Source organism: Chiloscyllium punctatum, chromosome 22 (genome assembly GCF_047496795.1).
Source record: "Chiloscyllium punctatum isolate Juve2018m chromosome 22, sChiPun1.3, whole genome shotgun sequence".
NCBI classification, from domain to species: Eukaryota; Metazoa; Chordata; class Chondrichthyes; order Orectolobiformes; family Hemiscylliidae; genus Chiloscyllium; species Chiloscyllium punctatum.
In genome coordinates, this window is record NC_092760.1 from 34,974,963 (window position 1) to 34,995,212 (window position 20,250).

The 20,250-nt window shown below is 39.0% G+C and overlaps 1 protein-coding gene across 1 annotated transcript in view; it reads right to left on the bottom strand.

Moving 5' to 3' along the window:
- Positions 1–20,250, bottom strand: part of pnpla2 (patatin-like phospholipase domain containing 2) — a 55,137-nt gene that overhangs the window by 33,789 nt on the left and 1,098 nt on the right. The gene's annotated exons all lie outside the window — the stretch shown is intronic.

The window sequence follows — 20,250 nt, forward strand, 5'->3', positions numbered from 1 at the left end:
CCATGGATCACAAACCCCTACCTGTGTGTGCTTACATGTGCCATCTTAAGGTGCAAGCTTGCATTTTATCTACTAATGCTGCAACCTGTTAGCATATCAATGTGGTATGCAAAAAGGCTCTCTGTATTATAGTACCCATTTACAATTGCAAACAGCAGTTGAATCAGTAGAAACCAAACAATGCATTTGCATTTGATTCAGGAGGTATCGACAATGCCTAAAAAGAAGAAAAAAAGCCATTTTGTGATAAATAAAATCTTTTCTGGTTTCTTTTTATACTCTGAGCAACAACTTTGCTTGTCTGGATCCAAGAAGATGCACTCAATTATTTTTTCATGGAGTAGTTTCATAGCACTTTGCTTCGGTTACCAACTCAAGTTTGTATGATTCAAAAGAGGTCTGGGTGGGGCTCGTGCTGGATTTATTGCACACATAATTCTACATGTCTCAACATAGTGCTAGCTCAGTCTGAGTTTAGACACAGTTACTATATTACATTACACAAATCACTAAGTCCATAACCCTAGCTTAAAATGTCTCGGCTGTAAGAACTTGTACAGACATGTTGAAACATAGACAAGAACAAGCTGTTAGCATTCAGTAGAAACTTACATCAATTGAGTACAAGTGAATGCTATATAGAATAATCACAACCCAAGCACCAGCATTGGGAATCCCTGTTTTTCAGCTTTGCAGCAAACAAATAGCAAAAAAAGGATTAAAGTCTTTTCATTTGAAGGCTTTCAGCATTTGGAACAAGATGGATGAATTGATAGCAAAATGAAAATAAATAAATATGACATGATACCCGTTACAGAGATGGTTGCAAGGTGACCAAGGTTGGGGCTTCAGTATTAGATATTTCAGAAGGACAGGTGGAAAATGAAAAGGAGGTGGTGTAGCTCAGTTAATAAAAGGATTAGATTCAGTGTAGTTGTGAAAAGTGATTGTGCTTCACAAAATTGAAGATGCAGATACAGTTTGGATGGAAATAAGGAATAGCAAAAGGAAGTCACTGGTGGGAGTATTTATAGGCTCCCAAACAAACTCCACAGGCAGGATATTACATTAAGAAACAAAGGGGACTTACAAGAAAACTGCTACAATATCATGACTGACTTCAAACTTGTCACTGACTGGAAACATCAAATTGCCAAAGGTAGCCCAGAGGATGAGTTCAAAGTATATTTGTGACATAAAATGTATTATTCTAATGAGGTAGCTGGTTATTTTGAACCTGGTTATGCACGAGATTGAAATAAAATAAAAACCTCAGTGTAAAGGATCCTACTGGCAAAAATGATTGTAGAATTTAGTTTATTGGTGAGAATAGTGGGTTTTCATGTGTCAGACTTAATTAAATACATTAATAAAACAGTTAGCTAAAATGTACTCGGTAAATGAGTTCAAAGGGAAGATGGCAGAGAAATACTGGCAGACATTTAATGAGATTGTTAAGAATTTTTAACAAAATTACACCAGTAAAGACGACGACTTGTAGAACCTTTATACGAGACTGAAGGAAAAGGCATATAATGCTACGAAGATTAGTGGTAGATTGGAAGATTTTTTTAAAATTGCATAAAGCAGAAAAGGATAAATTGAAAAACAAACAGGGAGAGATTGGGGAATGAGAGAAAATTGGTAAAAAAAAAAGAAAATAAAAAGCCACTGCAGGTATAAAGGAAGAATAGTTAAAGAAAATGTTGGACCCTCAGAGGATGCGACTGGCATCTTAATAATGGGAAAAGAGGAAATGCTATGGACTTTGAACATATATTTTATGTTTGTCTTCACTGTAGAAAGTTAAAAATCACACATCAGGTTATAGTCCAACAGACTTATTTAGAAGTACTAGCTTTCAGAGGGTAACTCGTGGGACAGGATCATAAGAGACAAAATTTATAGCAAAAGATCACAATATCATGCAATCAAAATGTTATATTGGACAAACCTAGATTGCTGTTAAGTCTTTCATCTTTTAGAATGGTTGCAGGTTTCATTTCATTAGTATGTAAATCCCAGAACTTCTTTTAAGTCATGTTCTCCAGATAACTTAAGGTTTTATAAAAAAGGTGACGTCTCAGTTCAGTCAATGCATTAAAGGGGTGAGGTTAGAGTCTGTCTGTATCCCAATCTTAAGTCAGACTGATTCTATTTCCAAAGTAGGAATTTATAAAAATGTTATATGGATTGAATGCCTGCAGGTTGTGTGCTTTTTGAGCAAACATAGAATGTATCAGCAAAACAATTCTGCAAATCCAAATAGTAATACATTGTGCCCTCACTTCCTTAACATCTGATGGCAAAAAAATTACTTCAGTTTCCACAATTTCCGCTCAGCTGCTAACAATCATTGCACAATTTCCTTTTCCCTCCCTACAGCATTTTCATATTTGAATTCAGCCATCATAACAATAGCTTAGTTCACCTCTTCAAAGCCAGAGTAGATGAGAGAAATGTGTTCAAAGCAGATAAACAGTTTACCAATCAAATTTTACGGAATTTAAGAGGCATCTTTCAGCGCTTCCATTCTGAATAGATTCTCATTTAGTGTGCCTGTCTGGAGCAGGTTTGTTTAGGAGGAATGCAGTTAAAATTCCCAAAGCCAATATGCAAGAATGGATTAAAGTGCCTGCTCCACAACTGGACTTTTGAGGTTACTTGAGTGCACAAAGCCTAGCTTAGGGTAAAACGCTGGTCTCAAAGTCTGACAGCCAGTTTACTGTGGTCTGGACACCATTACAAGCTGTTCCACCCACTCCTCCTCCCTCTTTGTCAATAGCACCAGTCAGTTCTGAAGATTCACATCACAATCAAAGCATCCACTTAATTTCTCTCTCCACTTAGAAAATCATGGAGGGGTATGGATAGGGTAAATAGGCAAGGTCCTTTCTCTGAGGTAGGGGAGTCCAGAACTAGAGGGCTTAGGTTTAGGGTGACAGAAGAAAGACTTAAAAGGGACCTAAGGGGCAATGTTTTCACGCAGAGGATGCTGCATGTATGGAATGAGCTGCCAGAGGAAGTGGTGGAGGCTGGTACAATTACAACATCTAAAAGGCATCTGGATGGGTATATGAATAAGAAGGGTTCAGAGGGATATGGGCCAAGTGCCAGCAAATAGGACTTGATAAATTAATTTAAGATATCTGGTCAGCAGAGGCAAGTTGAACCAAAGAGTCTGTTTCCATTCTGTACAAGTCTAGGCCTCTAATGATCTGCTGAGATTCTCTAGCACTTTATTCTCATTTCAGATAATTGTGCCAACCTAGCAATGTGCTGTATATATAATTTGACATGTTAGCTGCTGTAAAGAGGTGCTCATTAAATTAGGAATGCAATACGAATAGGAGACTTTGTAATTAGTAATGAAAGTATTACCTAAGTTAGCTAGGTCAAGTAATCCAGGTGCTCTGTTGCCGCCAGGATGCAATAGCAGGGAAATTTCAGAAAGACTACAAGGGAATATGGAAAGGAATAGACACTGCAACTAAACACAGGCAATGATGTAGGAGATAATAAAGAGTTAATGAAACAGGAAAAGCAGCAGAATCATTATGACATTATTCTCTCTCTCTCTCTCGGGATGTGGGACTATTGATGAAATAAGAATTATTCTGGTTACACTCAAGAAGACAGCTGAAAAGACAACTATAGGCATAATGGATAAATCAGTGTGCCACAGCATTTAAACTCTTAAGAAACAAGCAAATCTTTAATACCAAGTACAGGATTGTAAAAACTGAGGTAAATAGAAGAATAATAATTTCATCAAGATGATTACCAGGCTGAAGGAACAGAAGGGTGTCAATTAGGAAATTAAGTTGACGAGTCACAAGAGGGGATAGAAATAAAGATTTGAGTTGAACAAAAAAGGTAACTATCCTATATTAAAAAAAAGACTAAAAACCTGTATTGCAATGCAGTGTGGGCAAAGTACAAGCAATTAAGTCACTGGAAGATATAAATTTAATGGCATAATAGAAATGTCACCACAAACTGTTTTGTTTTCGACTCCTGGCCAATCAGGTTTTTTTTAAATACAAAGGGACAGTGTAAGAAAAAAGAAGAGCAGTAATAGTGTTGTGGAAGAGAAAAATATAGATTAGGTTCCCTACAGTGTGGATCAGGCCATTTGGCCCAAAAAGTCCACACTGACTCTCTGAAGTAACCTATCCAGACCCATTCCCCTATCCTATATTTACACCTGACTAATGCATCTAACACTATGGTTAATTTAACATGGCCAATTTACCTGCCCTGCACATCTTTGGACTGTGGGAGGAAACTGGAACACCCAGAAGAAACCCACACAGACGTGGAGAGAATGTGCAAACTCCACACAGCCACCCGAGACGGGAATCTAACCTGGGTCACTGGCACTGTGAGGCAGCAATACTAATCACTGAGCCACTGTGCCACCCAGATATAGGCAGAGAGCACCAACATTCCAAACACAGAGGATATAATTCACAGAAGTCACAAAGGTCACAGGTTAAAAAAAGGAATGGATACATTTGTGCAGTTCTACTACAGATTCTCTTCCATTTACATTTCATGGTTGGGTAAGTCAGTCAAAGGATTAGGGAGGCGAGAAAGAATACCCAAGATCAGAGTAGTGCTGGAAGAGCACAGCAGATCACGCAGCATCTGAGGAGCTAGGCAAAAGTCCTTCATCAGAAACTGTTGATGAAGGGCTTTTGCCCGAAACATCAGTTTTCCTGCTCCTTGGATGCTGCCTGACCTGCTATGCTTTTCCAGCACTACTCTAATCTAGACTCTAATCTTCAGCATCTGCAGTACCCACTTTCACCAAGAAAGAATACCCAAGCGGGGATGGGACATTAATGCAGATTAGAGAATCAAATTCTTAGAAATGAATGCAAGTAGTAAATATATAAATGGCAATGTTAATCTAATTACAAATTTAAATAGTTATGTTTGGAATTAAAATGTGTAAAGGATTCAGTAATGTTGATAGTTGTATTTTAGCATTCTACTGAAAATTGGTAAGTGCTGGAAAATTGGAGAGTGTCCAATACAATATCAAATTCTCAAAAAGACAGAGCTAACTTGCAATATGACATGCCAATTACTCGACATAAACATAAAACAATAAATTGCAGATGCTGGAGATCTGAAACAAAAAGAAATATTGCTGTTGAAACTCAACAAATCTGGGAGCATCTGTAGGAAGAAAGCAGAGTTGAAGTTTTGAGTCCAGTACTTTACCCTCTTGTAAAAAAAGCGTCACTGGACGCAAAATGCTAGTGAGTCACTCCAGCAAGTTCAGTTTTAGTCCACATCAATAGTCAGAGAAATTATGGATGCTTAAACTTGAAGATGAAATTCTTCAATTTTAAACTGGACAATATGATTAGAAACAACCACATATCTCCGAATGGAAACTCAATACTTGATAAACCCAGAGGAGTTGTTTGGAAGGTACAGATACAAGAGAAATGCTGTGGATGTGATGTACATGAACAAAAGATATTTCAAGGGATTACAGGAAAGAATTTAAGAATTAATTAAGAATTTGTAAAAAGATTAGCAACCTGTATTAAAGCAAAAGAAACATCTTGTGGATGCTAAAAATATGAAATGAAAACAGAAAATGTTGAAAATGCTCAGTAGGTTGACAGAATTGATGTTCTGAGTCAGACATGTCTCTTCAAGAGAAATTATATCCAACTCGAAATGTTAGCACTTTTAATCAAGTTGAGAGAGAAACAAGTTTGTTGGTAGCGAGGAAGGGGAAAGTAGTCATTAGAAGCAGTTCCCAAGTGGTTGCTATTAATAATTTGGAAATGCCGGTGTAACAAAGTTAAAAATAAAATCACAACACCAGGTTATAGACTAACAGGTTTAATTGGAAGCACTAGCTTTCGGATTAAATTTGAAGATGAAATCTCAAACTGGACAATACGAATAAATCAACCACCTGATGAAGGAGCAGTGATCTGAAAGCTAGTGCTTCCAAATCAACCTGCCCGACTATAACCTGGTGTTGTGTGATTTTTGACGTTGCTATTATGGTATTATAAATGTATTAAGGCTAAAAGATACAAAGGTGAAGTGATTATATGTACTCAAGGCACTTAATCAAAGAAAAACGCACATAATATTCGACCCAATTTAGTGCACTAAATTTCATTTAAAGCTTTTTGTTGTTTTGACACGTGTGTAAAGTCACATTCTGTCAATAAATCTAGTAAAGTAAAAGATTGACATCTGGTTTCATATTTCAGCATTAGGTTTTAGAATAAGTTAACAGCTGAAGTGGTTCTTTTTTTCCAGAAACAAAGTCCATTACCTCTGTCACTCTCTCAGGATAATGGATCTGCTGCAGAGCACACAGTCACAATGTATCTGCTGCTGAGGTACAAGTATAATCACAAGAGCTTAACATCTCAACAGCTGCATGCAACCTTAAGAAAAATTCCAGAAAAACCACACTGAAGTCACACCAACACAACCTCATCAACAATATTAAACTAAACCAATGACTTCCTGACTGTGGTGTGTGTGTGTGTGTGTGGGGGAGGGGAGGGAGAAGTCACTCACTCGCCCCAAATAGAATGGAGGGAAAGTAAGAGAAGTTGCTTTTCCAATCACAGGTTGTTCCTCTCCCATATTTGCTGCCAGGATGGGAGATAGAGGTTGGGGGACAGGAAGAGACCAAGAGCTGCCACAGATGTACATTCAGCTAACCAAGGGACTAGAAAACTATAAATCACTGAGTTAATGAATTACTTCCCAACAAAATGTGAAATCTCTTCCATAATACTGCATATATTCAATAGTCACTATACATGACAAAATCACATCAGTGAATTTTACTGTAACCAACACTGTGCCAATTGTTAAATTTGAATCTGAAACTGACACCTGAGATGCAGTAAAAAAAAGTGTAGTAACTGCCTGGTTAAAGTATTTCAATGTTGTGAATACGCGATTGAAAAGCACTAGCTGTGACTTCACTCAAATGGATGGTGTATTTAGGGTGATGGTTTTTCTCTTTGTAGAAGTCTGTATCTAGTTAGTTTGAATAAAGAGACTTCTGCTGCTAACTTACACCTGTTATCTTGTGCCAACTTAAATATTGTCACATGTAGAAATCAATGCTTTCCTCGTGTGGTGTGGTTTCAAATTTAATGGACAATTAATATTTGAGGATAGAAGACTTTTTTAAAAAAAGAATCTGCTTCTGGGAGAATCCAAAATGTCCCACACTTCAACACAAACAAAATAAATGAATGCTACAATGTGACTGCATCACCCCAATAAAGGATTTCACTGAAAAGAGTAGCTCCTGGAAGCCAAAAGCAAGCTACACAAATAATATGTAGATATATTTTATGGCTTAGTACTTTTAAAAAAAATCCTTACTGGTTCAAATCATTTAAAAAAATTCATTTCATCAGACCTCTGACACACTTCTTTTTAAATCTTTTCAGTTTCTGAATCTAGCTTTATCCCAATCTAAACAGTATCCACTTGCAACAGCACAAGTTTGAAGTTAATGTAACAAACAGGACACGCTCATATCTATTGGAAATTATCACATTTTGATATAAATACAAACCATTGTTAAAGATGTGTGGCACTTACAGAACTTTTTGGAGCTCAATAAATGTTTCAGGTTTGATCTAGTCCATGAAAAGGTATAAAAAGTGTCTTATTATATCTTAGCCAGTAAATGGGGGAAAACATTTTTGGGGAACAACAGAACTTCAGTCAATGCAGAAACAACTTAAAACACAGCAACAAAAGCAGAAATTGCTGGAAAAACTCAGAAGATCTGGCAGCATCTGTGGAGAGAAATCAGAGTTAATGTTTCAGGTCCAATGACTCTTCCTTAAATCTCCATTCTGAGGAAGGGTCATTGGATCCAAAACGTTAACTCTGATGTCTTTCCACAGATGCTGCCAGACCTGCAGAGCTTTTCCAGCAATTTCTGTTTGTTACTGACTTCCAGCATCCAGTTTTTTTTAGTTTTTACCTCAAACACAGTACCTAATTAGGAACACAAGACCAGCAGCCACAAGTATGAAATAAGGCATTAAATACTTGTGTGTCTATTCGTCAGTTGGCATTACATATGTTTTTTTTAAGCACATGATGATTTACTGCCTCAGAACCAATTACAGTCCTCTTCCTTTCACTCACAGATAGGCTGCTCTATGGGACACTTGGCCTCTTTTCATAGTCTGATCAGTTTTGACACATGATTAAGCTGGGACTTAGTAGTATTGAAGTTTCTTCTCTTGCTCTTTTGAGTGTTCTACCTTGTGGTAACTTCTGAGTTCCCATCAGAAAGAGCAAGTTCTTGGAAGAAAGCTGAACCATTATGGTGCCTCCTCCTACTTATGGGCAAAGACCTCTTTACACTAACCTTGGCAGATATCAGTATTAATTCCCTGGAAACAATCATGATGTTTTTGATGTCCCAAAGCATTTTACAGCCAAATACTTCTGAAGAGTAATTACAGCTAGTTGGTCAGCAGTGACAACAATTTGCATGGAGCAAAATCCAAAAGGCAGCAAGGAGATACCTAACCAGAACTTTTGCTTTTGGTTCTGTTAGTTGATCAGGAAGAATTCCCTAACTTACTTTAGGGAATCCTTTAGATCCACCCCAAGGGGCAATAGAATAAGTTATATGAAAGAGAGCACCCTGGGCTCAGTAGCAATGTCTTACCATCACACTGGAATGAACAAATTATGTATTCTAGTCTTAGAATGGTGCTGAGGACATTGTGCTACCCTTGAGCCTAGTTGTCATAAAGCAATTGGTTTGGAGCATGGATTACAAGGCACTTGCTCTGATCGATCTCACTGGTGGTATTGAATGAATGAGCAGAAAGATCATTTAAAGTTACATCCAATCGCTGCAGATTTCCTCATTAGCAGCATACTCCTATATCTAGGAACTTATACAAAACAACACAAAGGTGAAACCTTCTGCAATGCTATCCTGAATGCTGCTTGTTTTTCCACGCTTAATATTTAGCAACATCTTCAGTATTCAGTACCACACTTCTTCTTTGTACTGCAATTCTTAGAAGTACTGAAAATTCCACTAAACCTTGGCCCTCAACCAACCAGTATATTATCTAGTGACTACATATTTCAACAAGTGCAATGCCTGGCATAGGCGCAACAGTAAATCAGATATTCTGAGCTGTTTACTGCACGTTATCTGCTCAATCTTCTCTTTAAAGAAAATGTATTCCTCCCCCTCCCTCATCCACCCCCTTCTCACCGAGGTTGCAAAACTACAGAGACAGGTCACAGGGCATGGCCATGCTTTGTAGCACATTATGTTCCTTGCTGCCCTTGGGTTGTACCCACGGAGTGGCAAACTGCCCAAATTCCAGAACCAGTGGGTCAATCAGTGGAATTGCAGGGTATTAATCCATCAACAGATTAATTCATGTGATCTCATCAACATGAGCTTGCTGTATGAACTTTAGCTGTTCTATGTCATCCAATGTCAATACAGTGCATCAGATTTCACTCCAATCACTTACATTCATACACTTATTGAAAATAGGATGATAGTTGACCTTCCAAGATCAATTGGTTTGGCCACCTATGCTTCTAGGTTTATATCTGCAAAATGGCTACTACCTTTACAAGCCTCCAACTAGCTTGATTCCAATAATAACTGACTGTGAAATTGTCATCCAGCATGGATACACTCCCCTTGGTCTCTATTTTTAAACTCTGACACGGAAAGATTAATGTTCCAGGATAGAAAGGATAGCAACAGAAGAGGGGGAGTGGTGTATTCGATAAGGGATAGCATTACTGCTGTACTTAGGGAGGATATTCCTGGGAATACATCCAGGGAAGTTATTTGGGTGGAACTGAGAAATAAGGATGATCACCTTATTGGGATTGTATTATAGACTACCTAATAGTCAGCGGGAAATTAAGAAACAAATTTGGAATGAGATTTCAGTTATATCAAAAAATTTAAGAGTGGTTATGGTAGGGGATTTTTAAACTTTCCAAACATAGACTGGGACTTCCATAGTGTCAAGGGTTTAGATGGAGAGGAATTTGTTAAAACGGTACAAGAAAAGTTTCTGATTCAGTATGTGGATGTACCTACTAGAGAAGGTGCAAACCTTGACCTACTCTTGAGAAATAAGGCAGGGCAGGTGACTGAGGTGTCAATGGGGGAGCATTTTGGGCCAGTGACCATAATTCTATTAGTTTTAAAATAGTGATGGAAAAGGATAGACCAGATCTAATAGTTGAAGCTCTAAATTTGATGAAGCCTAATTTTGACGGTATTAGGCAAGAACTTTCAAAAGCTGATTTGGGGCAAATGTGAACAGGTAGAGGGCCGGCTAGAAAATGGGAAGCCTTAAAAAATGAGAAAATACGAGTCCAGAGACAGTATATTGCTGTTAGGATGAAAGGAAAGGTTGGTAGGTGTAGGGGAAGCTGGATAACTAGAGAAATTGAGGTGTCGATTAAGAAAAAAAACATACGTCAGGTATAGACAGGAGAGATCAAATGAATCCTTAGAAGAGTATAAAGGTAGTAGGAGAGACATGAGGACGGCAATAAGGGAACATAAGATAGTTTTGGCAAATGGCGTTAAGGAGAATCCAAAGGGATTTTATAAATGCATTAAGGACAAAAGGGTAACTAGGGAGAGAATAGGGCCCCTCAAAAATCAGCAAAGTAGCCTTTGTATGGAATGGCAGTAAATGAGGAAGATACTAAATGAGTATTTTGTATCAGTGTTTACTGTGCAGAAGGACATGGAAGATATAGAATGGGGGGAAATAGATGGTGGTATCTTGAAAAATGCCCACATTACAGACGAGAAAGTGCTGGATGTCTTGAAACACATAAAAGTGGATAAACCCCCAGGACCTGATCAGGTGTACCCTAGAACTCTGTGGGAAGCTAGGGAGGTATTTGCTGGGCCCTTTGCAGAGATATTTGTATCATTGATAATTACAGGTGAGGTTCCAAAAGACTGGAGGCTGGCTAACATGGTGCCATTATTTAAGAAAAAAGTGGTGAGGAAAGGCTAGGGAACTATATACCGGTGAGCCTGAAGTCGGTGGCGGGCAAGTTATTGGAGGGAATCCTGAGGGGCAGGATGTACGTGTGTTTGGAAAGGCAAGGACTGATTAGGGATAGTCAACATGGCTTTGTGTGGGGGAAATCATGTCTCACAAACTTGATTGAGTTTTTTGATGAAGTAACAAAGAAGATTGATGAGGGCAGAGCAGTAGATGTGATCTATATGGGCTTCAGTAAGGTGTTCGACAAGGTTCCCCATGGGAGACCGGTGAGCAAGATTAGATCTCATGGAATACAGGGAGAACTCGCCATTTGGATACAGAACTGGCTCAAAGGTAGAAGACAGAGGGTGGTGGTGGAGGGTTGCTTTTCAGACTGGAGGCCTGAGACCTGTGGTGTGCCACAAGCATTGGTGCTAGGTCCACTACTTTTCATCACTTACATAAATGATTTGGATGTGAACACAGCAGGTATGGTTGGTAAGTTTCCAGATAACACCAAAATTGGAGGTTTTATCTGGAAAGCGAAGAGGGTTACCTCAGAGTACAACGGGGTCTTGATCCGATGGGCCAATGGGCTGAGGAGTGGCAGATGGAGTTTAATTTAGATAAATGTGAGGTGCTGCATTTTTGGAAAGCAAATCTTAGCAGGATTTATACACTTAATGGTAAGGTTCTGGGGAGTGTTGCTGAACAAAGAAACCTTGGAATGCAGGTTCATTGAAAGTAGTCAAAGGTAGATAGGATAGTGAAGGCAGTGTTTGGTATGCTTTCCTTCATTGGTCAGAGTATTGAGTATAGGAGGTGGGAGGTCATGTTGCGGCTGTACAGGACATTGATTAGGCCACTGTTGGAATATTGCATGCAATTCTGGTCTCCTTCCAATCGGAAAGATGTTGTGAAACTTGAAAGGGTTCAGAAAAGATTTATAAGGATATTGCCAGGGTTGGAGGATTTGAACTATAGGGAGAGGCCAAAAGGTTTGGGGCTATTTTCCCTAGAACATCGGACGCTAAGGGGTGACCTCAGATGTTTATAAAATCATGAGTGGCATGTATAGGATAAATAGACTTGTTTCCCTGGGGTGTACGAGTCCAGAGCTAAAGGACATAGGTTTAAGGTTAGAGGGGAAAGATATAAAAGGGACCCACGTGGCAACATTTTCACACAAAAGGTGGTACGTGTATGGAATGAGCTTCCATAGGAAGTGGTGGAGGCTGGTACAATTACAACATTTAAAAGGCATCTGGATGTGTATATGAATAGGAAAGGTTGAGAGGAAAATGGGTCAAATGCTGGCAAATGGGACGAAATTAGGTTAGGATGTCTGGTTGGCATGCACAAGTTGGACCAAAGGGTCTGTTTCCATGCTATACATCTCTATGACTTTCTGTACACCAACACAACGTGGACCTGTAAGTCATTTAGCATTGGCCTATAAATGGATCTCTTCAGAAATTAATTTGCTGCTTTTTTGTTTGTCTGTTTGACCCAGTGGATAAAGTACAAAATTCACTGGTCGATGCAATGTACAGGAACTGAATATTTCCCCAGGTTCCTAAAATAACTGGGAAGCATGGAATCACGAGGGCACTGAACAGTAGACAATTTATCCAGTTCTTTCCAGAAACATGCATGAACAATGATCACTTAAAAATGCTTTGTTAAACAAAAAAAAGGCTAATTTGACATGGATTTGAAAAATCTAGCATCTCCTAAAACATCCATCCTCTCATGTTTATACTACAAAATGCATTTGTCTGAAGATGAATAACATTTCTTTGATGCAGTTTCTCTTGGATTATAGAAAATGGACTTGACAGAATAAATGGCAAGAGCCAGGTCAGAATTGCTGAGTCACCAAAGTCAAACTGAAAACGTCAAAGCATCTACAATTAGTTTCTAAAAGTCAGCACACAGTGAATGCCTGAACCAGGCCATGCAACACAGGGGAACAGGAGGGAGGGAGGAATTAAATATTTTGAAAGCAATCAATCAAACCTAGAGAAAGCAAGTGATTGCATGATGCCTGCTAATTTTATGGCATACCATTACTCAGGTTGGCAGTTTACTTGTCGTCACATCTGTAATGCTGCATGGATGCATTATGATGCCCATAGGATAAACAGCCAAGTACAACCATAGAGATCCCCTCACTGCAAAACTAAATGAGCAAATGAAATGATTACATTTCAGTGCCTGTTTAATCCCTCTTCCCTAAGCTGATAGTACTGATGGTCCACTAAGGTTAGAAATAGCAACTATATTAGTCGATTCTTCTATAAAGCATGTTTCCTCAACACAAATTGGCCGTAACGCGATTGAAGAATTCAGATCATTGTTTGTAGAACACAAACTTTCCTTACCTATACTGGCTATAACGCAATCCCGGCCCCTTTATTTAAACGGCACTGCTAATACGCGATTTTCTTACAGCGTGGAATCGCAGAGGAACGGAACTCGCGCGTTGTATCAGAACCGACTGTAATTCAAAAAGGGAGCGAAGCAGCAAACTTCATTGATTGCAGTATGCTTAGTGAAATGGGAGGAGAGGGACAGGACAACCATAGCAGTTCAATAATCGTGAGTACCACTGAACTGGAATTGGATGGTACAGTGGTCTTGAAAATCAGAATGAGAAAAAATTTACTCAATCAGATCAGAGGTTTACTCTGAAAAATGCCCCAATGCACTTTGCATGCCCCAAGCTCTGTGAGACTTTCACCTCTTACGGAGCAGTTATTCAACAACAATCCATTTCTAGGAGAAAGTGAGGATTGCAGATGCTGGAGATCAGAGTGGAGGGTATGGTGTTGGAAAAGCACAAGTCAGGAAGCATCTGTGGAGCAAGAAAATCAACGTTTCGAATATAAGCCCTTCATCAGGAATCAGGCTTGTGGGCTGGGAGCCTGAAATAAATGGGGCGGGGGGTGGGGGGTGATGGATGCAGTAGGAGGGAGAGGGAGGAAGAAGTAACGTAGCTGAGAATGCGATAGATAGATGAAGGTGGAGAAGGTGATGATGGGTGGGAGAGGAGGCGGAGCAGATAGATGGGAAAGGTGCCGAGTTGGAGGCTTGGGACTGGGATAATGTGGGGAGGGGAAATGAGGAAACTGGAACCTTGCAATCACACCGGATCAATGTGGATTTCACCAGTTTCCTCATTTCCCCTCCCCGCAAATTATCCCAATCCCAAGCCTCCAACTAGGCACTGCCCTCCTGACCGGTCTATCCCCTCCACCCTCCTCTCCGACCCATTACCTTCTCCCCCACCTTCATCTACCTTCCTCCCAGCCTGTCCCCCTCCTATTTATCTCTCAGCTCCCTCCCACAAGCCTCATTTCTGATGAAGGGTTTATGCCCGAAACATCATTTCTCCTGCTCCTCGGATGCTGCCTGATCTGCTGTGCTTTTCCAGCACCACACTCTCAACAATAATCCTTTTCTATATTGCAGCTCAAACATCCAAAAGGAGCTCCTCAAAAAAGTGATTATCAAACACATTTTGAGACTGAATCACACAATGAAATTCAGGCAAGCGAGTCAAAGAGTAGGTTGTAAACTGCCTCTTGAAGACATGGTGAGTGTTATAGAGATGAGGTTTAGGGAGAAAATTCCACATCCAGAAGCATAACATGACACGCAGAAGCATAACACTAACTGTGGCTGAAAGATGGTTGAAAAAAAAGAGTCCAGAATTCGATTGCATACAGGAGTGTTTGAAGCTGAGGGATGACTTTATAGAGGTATTTAAAATCATGAGGGGCATGGATAGGGTGAATAGCTAAGGTCTTTTCCCTGGGGTAGGGGAGTCCAAAACTACAGGACATAGGTTTAAAGTGACAGTGGAAAGATTTAAAAGGGACCGGAGGTGTAACCTTTTCAGGCAAAATAGAGTACTGCAGATGCAGGAGATTAGAGTCAAGAGTGTGGTGCTGGAAACTTTTCATGCAGAGGGTAATGAGTGTATGGAATGAGCTGCCAGATGAAGTGGAGGAGGCTGGTACAGTTGCAACATTTAAAAAGAATCTGGATGGGTATATGAACAGGAAGTGTTTAGAGGGATATGAACCAAATGCCGGCAAATGGGACTGGATCAGTTTTGGATATCTGGTCGGCGTGCACAAGTTGGACCGAAGAGTGTGTTTCCGTGCTGTATGACTCTGTGATGTGGTCCAGGCTTGCAAACTATATTCTTTACCAATAAGGGTCATTCTAAACAATTTCATGACTGAATCAAATGAAACCGTGCTTCAATACGCATTTTAGACCATGGTACAAATCTCAATAAAATACACCTTTGTGCCTGTAAGAAGTACTGCCCATGTTTGGTTTCAGAGTGAGTATACAATCATGTAGTTAGCAGATACCTGTGAGATCAAAGAATCAAACTGTACAACAAATTTTACAGGTAGCCATTCAAAACTGAAAAATATAGGTGCCGCCAAAAACCATAAGCTTGCAAATGCTGTATTTGAGTAGAAAAGTAAAGCTGTAAAGCATTCAGATAAGCGTATCTAATCCCAGATCTACGTTTGAATCAGAAAGCAAACTAGTAAAGCTAAAGTGATAATACAGGATTATCTGATCCTGTTTGGGATTTGTCTGAAGTCCTGATCATGACGAGTGTCAGTATTCATTCTATTCACGTCACGCCACCTGGAATGACTGTGAATATTAATAACATTGTGACTGTAATGCTCAAGACTTCTATGTCAGAGCTAGCCACACATTTCATGCAAAAAAAATTATCAATGCAACTGGGCCTTTTGCATCAGCCCAATAATGCCTTGGGCATGTCCAATCTAATCCAGTAAATTACTATGCGATGTTGTTTTAACAATATCTCAAAATCCCTACTCAACACCATTGTGAGAGCACCATATTCCGGGAGCTAGATATTTCTCACTCAAAACCCATTCACTTACACAGAGTCAAAATTATTAATGCAACAAATGCATCCTTTCCAAGGACTCCTGTTTCAAATGCAAAACAACTGTGTTTCACCATTCCACCATTTCATATCAGTAGCACAGCCTCTGCTACTTTTCCCTTATAGTAAATTCCCTTCACTGACCTACATTAGTTTCTATCGCTTCAAAAATGACCTCAAAGCACATCATTTGGACAAATGATAAAGGTATAGTGATTGCAACAAGGTCAGCCTGCTGGACATCATGGAATAGGGGTTCCCTCATATTGGGGCTATGGGTGGTTAATTGAGGCTGATGGATGAAAAGGGGTGTGTCAGAAATACTGACACTCTGACAGCTAATTCTGAAGAGGCAGTATGAAAGTCAAGGATTGTTAGATGTAAATAAAGGGTGATTTGGTGAAGGGATACCCAAGTTATTTCAAGAGGCGCATTCAAGAAATTTCCCACAGGTCTAGTTTCCCCAATAAGCAGCTTTTGGGGAGCTGAAATGAAAATGCTCTACTTAAAATGTGTTTCCTTGTCATGGGACCTAAAATCGCCTTGCTCATGATTCAGCTGGCCACTAGCTGACAATGCACAAGTTGCAAAATGTTATTTAATCCACATTTTTATTTAGCTGAATATGCTGAAATACATCTGATATAAATGTTTTGACTATTAAAAATTGTAGGAGTAGCTAAATCATACTGAATACGTATGATAAGGGAAAAAAGTTATAAAATGGCCTTGTTAGAGTTCTGTAAACAGATTAACAGTCTCTCAATTTCCTCTACACAGCAAAGGTCCACTAATTTTGAGCCAGACTAAAAACATTGCCATACTAAGAAATTCCTTATTATATGTCTGGATAACAGCTTAACAGGATTTTTACATGCTGCAAATTTAAATACATGAATCCAAGCAAACTGATTTCCTCAAAAGCATTCATTCACTGTTGACTCCATGGCTTTGTACCCTGCAAATGATTACACTTCATTTTAAAACAGACTGAAGGTGCTGTATAAATATGTTTTCCTTTAGCAATACAATGGATAATGAACATGCTGCCACATTATAATTATACAGTACTCTAACAATCAAAGGTTTGTTAAAAACACTGACCAAGTGGAGAATTGAAAGCATTTACAAAAGTTGAAAATGAGAAGGTAGAGTGATATTTTTCCAAAACAGGATGAAGGACAAGACAACTGTGGAATAACTAAGTTATCAGTCAAGGTCAATATAAAGTGTCAAGAGTCAACTGACAGTTCAACAGAGAGATGCAGAGTTCATGTGGCAGAGTGGTAATGTCCCTACCTCCTGGCCAGAAGGGTTCAGATCCCACCTGCCCAAATATGTCTCATAACATGTCTGAACAGGTTGATTAAAATATATAAATAGAGAAGAAATGGGAGATATTGTGATGCAAAGTGATCGTATTCCCCAGTATTAAATGAGGAGACCATGTAGTCTGGTCCACCATTCAGCTAGATGATGACTGATATATATACACACACCTTATCATCATTTACCCACACATTCCTTATTCTAAGTATGTTTATTCCTTATAAAATTAACTTATTTTGTTTAAAAGCTGCTGAACTTGTCTTGAACTGTTAAAAAGACCCAGCAACTACAGCCTTTTGCAGATCTCCATTGTTTGTGTAAATTGCTGTCTGATTACACTCCTGAATGGTCTAACTTTAATTTTTAAGATTATGTCCTCTTGTTAAGGATTCCACCATAGGAAATGGATTTCTTTGGCATTTCTGTGGTCAGGAACACAGGATAATATGGAAACTAAAGAGCATGAAAGCATGGGAAGAGTTAAAACATGAAGACCACTGGCAATCTGTGGTCTGTGGAAGGCAGGATGGGGTAAGAACACCAATTAGCAGAGTAAGATTAAGGCTGAAAGGTCACTATGACGAGATGAGATAACAGTTTGTAAAGGTAGTCTCCCTGTTAAGTGTCATTATGACAAGATTGGGACCATAAATATTTGGGACGTGACATTAAATATCTAATTAATAGTTAGTAGATTCAGCTTGAAACAGGAGACTATTGTAATAGATGGAATAGCTAAATATCTAATCATGACAGGTTAGTCTGGAATGGAAAATCATTGTAGCAGAGGTGATAATAAATATCTAACTGTGACATTAGAAATAACATTAAGTAGAATGTACAACTGAAGAGATAATGAGAATGAACATCATTGATTTATTGTGTAGCTAGAATAAGGTACTTTGATTAATATAGTTGGACATGTTGATAAGCTAACAGAAACATGATATAAAAAAATAAAGAACCACGGACCGGGAGGTTCATGGGCATTCGAGAATCTGCTTTCTCAGTGTCACAGTTTTTTGTTTGCAAATAAAAAGACCTACTTCTTGAAGAACTCTCTGCATCTCCTGATGACTGTCTACATTTTCTCCACCACAATCACAGCCTCAGGACAAAAAGGGGTTAACCGTTTAGGATCACAATTTTGAAAATGTCTTAACTCCAAGACTATTTTCTTTGAACTTCTCAGTTTGAGAACACTATGAACGTTCTGTTATTGAGCAACATCAAAACAGAAAATAATAAAAATTTTGGCTAGAATAGTGCAGTATTTCTGGTGGAAGACAAGGTCTAGTTGAATAGTGGAGAAAATTGTTAGGAGCAAATAGTCTATTCCTGTCTGTAGTCCTTATGACCTCCATATGACCCTTGAATCCCTTAACATTGTAAAGACTTATTTTTTATTCATTTATGGCCTATGAATGTCACTGGCTGGACCAGCATTTATCACCCATTCCTAATCACCCTTGAGAAGGTGGTGGATTAGATCACTACTCAGTCTTCAAGCCACATTAATGCAATCTCTTAATAATTTAAACCTTTATGCCATACCATTTTGCTTGTACATTTCCACTCTATTCCTAAAATCATGACATCCTTCCTGATGTGTTTTGCCAAAATTGAATGCTACAAGGAGACTTGCCTCCTTGGTCTGCCCAAGGCTACCAACAAAGGAAACAGAGAACCTAGTTGTGACTTCAGAAGATTTGTCACTCGGGTTGAGGTTCAGGTTGTAACTTTGCTCGCTGAGCTGGTAGGTTTGTTCTCAGACACCACATTAGGTAACATCATCAGTGAGCCTCCAATGAAGCACTGATGTTCTGTTCCACTTTCTGTTTATGTAAGAATACACATAGACAAAAGAAGGTCACCACTTCAACTGGGGGACACATCCATCCTAGGGCAGGCTAAACAGAGACATGCACGAGAATTTCTAGAGGCATGGCATCCCAACGGAACTGCATCAATAAGCACATCAATTTGGACCCCATTTACCAAGCTCCGAGAAAAAGATCCAGAAATGATATCACCCACCTTAACAGACCAAGACACAGAAATAGAAAGCAGGACAGAACACCAGCGTTTCGCTGTTGTTACCTAGCATGGTGACAAAACATCTGAGAATAAACCTATCAGTTCAGTGAGCAAACTCACAACTAGAGAACTTATTTTCCCTTTTTATTCCAACCCCCTTGAATAACCATAATCAATACTGTCACAATAAATCATTTATGAATTACCACCATAAAGAGAGCTTTACATTTAACGAGACAAAACATGCAAAAACACTGCAGCCATGATGCTATCAATAACTGTTGATCATTCCTGGCCCAAACACAACAGCTACTATGACGAATCCAGAACTTGAGAAAATCTGTTTCCCACGAGCTGACCAGTCATTACATCTTGCCTATTAGTTGTAATATTAAGCTAATTGATTAACAACATTTCTCTGCACTGTGACAGTACTTCAGCGTTCTAAGTTTGCACTTCTGCAGATCTAACTCCATAATAACACTGGCTATATTTAATGAGACCATAAATCATGTATACATTACAAAACTAGAGTTGATACAGTGTAATAAATCTGTAACTCAGTCAAGATGTATGTGAAATCAGGGCAATTGGACTCAGGCAACACACAGATCTCGCTAATGCCCCAACAAGTCACTGACTGGCTAGTTTCTACGTAAACTATAAGGACAAATCTCAGCCTGATTAAGGAAGTCATGAAGACATTAAAGTTGCCTTATAACTTCACAGCCATCATTCTACACATTTCAACAATTTGTTAAGGGTAAACATTACTCATCATAATCACGTTTGCATTAATAGACAGATATGGTCCCAATATACAAAGGGCAGTTAGAAAAATATCTCAGTGTCAAAGAGCCAAAGAACTCTCCAACACACCTCCTTCACCAACACAAT